Genomic DNA, 2,925 nt, shown 5'->3' with positions numbered 1-2,925 from the left:
TTCATTAATAGAACTACTACATACTACAACTGGAGGATTCCAGGGATTTCAACTCATGGTTTTATTTTAATTATTAAAACTACTATACATACTGCTGATAGTCAGGGTTTTCATACAAAAAGGTTTTCATTCAGAACAACATTATACAATACATCTGGTGGTAATCAGGCATACGAACTAATACGTTATGGAACACACATGTTAGAAATTATTGGATTTTATTGGAAATATACAAACATTTTCACTGATTCATTAACAGGTTTTCATTACAAAAACATGCTTATGAACTCACTAGCTTAATGCTGATACTCTTTTCAAAACCGCTTGTATTCTCAGGAAATCAGTAGACAGGTACTCCCACAGCTTTTGAGAAGACGGAGCGTATAGAGTCACGTCTTTTTATATTTTGCTATACTTTTGGTGTATACAAATATGTATCAAACTGATGTAAATATTTTACTTATTCAATGTAATGGTTGTGTTTACTTTGATTACTATGATGCAATTGTTGTGATACTATACATGACGTCCTCCACCCCCGAACGTTTCCGCCGTTTCGGTTTGAGGGTGTGACAATGACCATCGATGCAGAACATGTACCCATCTTTGTGGGTCACGACGTGACGAGTAAGTAGTCACGATGTGAAGGCCACGTGGGGGTTAACGCTTATTCTGTATTCTGCGCCCTATTTAAGGGAAGTAAGGGGCTAGGGTTTGTACACTCTTAGCCTCCATCAGCTCCCTCTCTTTCCTAAACGAATCTAGCCTCCATTGTTGATCTTGAGAGCTCTTTTGGTGGTTTTTAGCTCTTTGTTGAAGAAGAAGAAGTTTCCTTTTGGTGCATTGTTTTAGCAAGCAAACCTCCTCCTCGTTATCTTGTGTTTTTTCTGGACCCTTGTATGTCCTCAAGTTCTTTCCTTTCTCATTTAAGTATGCTAGATCTAGGTTTACTCACTTTTATCCATGTATGGGTTGAGTTGAATGCATGGAATCCATAAAGCTAGCAACTTTATGGATCATTGAGGTCATTTGGTAAATATAAGTCTCAGATCTAAAGTTTGATGGTGGATTGGACTCCATGCATGAGATTTTGGTGCTTTTTCGTCCCATTTTGACCTAAGTTTGAGCTATAGACTTGCATTGGACATGCATGACTGAAAAACATCGATCTTTACAATATATTAGGCTCTAGGAATGTTTATGGAAAGTTAGAATGTAACATCTAAAAAATTCGAGGGTAAAAATTTCATTTTTAATATATAGATTCAAACATCCATTTACATTTATCCAAGCATTAAGGTATACCAAAAATTCGAGGGTAAAAACATTTTGTGAAGTGTGAAGAAGTTCGCATTGAGTCCCTGAAGTTTCGAAATGTTGGCAGAATTTACCCAACTTTGAAATTGGGATAAATTTTTTGAGAAATTGGAGAATTTACATTTCAGGCCCTGCATTTAATGTGAATTGTCACTTTATGCCCAGTTTGCAACTGGGGTAAAGTTTCGCATCTGAGACTATTTTTGGTGCAACGAGCCCCTGCAGAATTATGATATTGATAGTTTTTATCCAGATTTTCGAAATTCTTGTGTAACGACGTAAATTTTCAAACCAAAATTTTCAATTTTAAAACTCATTTATCTCAATCCAAAAACCACAAAAGTATCACAATATCAAATCATCAATTCACATATCCAAAAACTGTATATATCAAAACTCCAGGTTCCTCTCAAAAAATAACTCGATCTCTGATGTGTATACAATCAATCCGGCGCCTTCTCGTGATCCTGAGAAGTACCTGAAACACATAACACATAACACGGTAAGCACGAAGCTTAGTGAGTTCCCCAAAATACCGCACATAGCTCATTAGCCACTCTAGGCTATAACTCATTAAGACCCTCCGGTCAATGTGTCTCAGTGGGACCCTCCGACCCCAACTCAATAAGCTCATAATAATAATATTCAGCATAAATCACAAAGACATAATGCATAATATTAAGATACACAGGTAAGCACAATAAACATCTCAGTCACACAAAGATACCACTCATGGTAAGTATAGTGAGAAGACTCACCTCGTAAGCAAGTAAAGGTCTTGTACTCGGAAATCTCGAACTAGCCTCCGCCTAACACATAGGATAATTATCTCTAATTAATACTCTACTCATGCTCCAAATATACCAAGGGTTGTTCTATCTCTCTCTCTCTCTCTAACTCTTGGTATGGGCAAAAGACTATTTTACCCCTCTATGGTCTCCACTATCCGTATTTGACCATCCCTAACGTCAACAGAAAACAAACTCGAGTCAATAGTCCATGTTTGACTCGACTCGCCGAGTGCACCCATGTGACTCGTTGAGTCCACTCATTTTCCTCCGAAGTCTCGTGAAGGTTCAACTCAGCTCGTCGAGTTGACCGGCAACTCGCCGATTTATCGCATGATCATGCTCATCGGGACAAACCCTAACCGAATCGTCGAGTCGGCTCATCGACTCGACGAGTTCATTCAAACTCTTTTCTCATTCAGACGATTTCAAGGCAGAAAACCTTCCCAAACTCTAGATCTAAACTCTTAAGGCTCGTTTATCACGTAAAGCCATGAGCTTTACGTCCATGCATGGCACTTAGGGCTTGAAATGCCAAGAACATGCTTTATTATGGGTTTTTCACTCAAGAGCTCTATTATGGCTGAATAAAGCAGGAACCTTTGGACTCTAGGGACCTCACATGGTCCAGATCTAAAGTCCAAACCTCTATATGAACTCAAAACACTCAAAGTCCTAATGTTAGATGGAAAAAGCCCTAAACTCCCAAAATCATGAGATCTACTCAATAAAATGAGAAAGGTGCAAACTTTTTACCTTTCACAGAAGCTCTAGGATGAAATAACCACAGATCTAACAGCCCATTCTCGTCCCTTGGCTT

The sequence above is a fragment of the Lactuca virosa genome, chromosome 9 (assembly GCF_052849685.1).
Source record: "Lactuca virosa cultivar CGN04683 chromosome 9, Lactuca_virosa_CGN04683_v6, whole genome shotgun sequence".
NCBI lineage: Eukaryota > Viridiplantae > Streptophyta > Magnoliopsida > Asterales > Asteraceae > Lactuca > Lactuca virosa.
The sequence above is the reverse complement of the archived record's forward strand: the minus strand, read 5'-3'. Positions refer to the sequence as shown.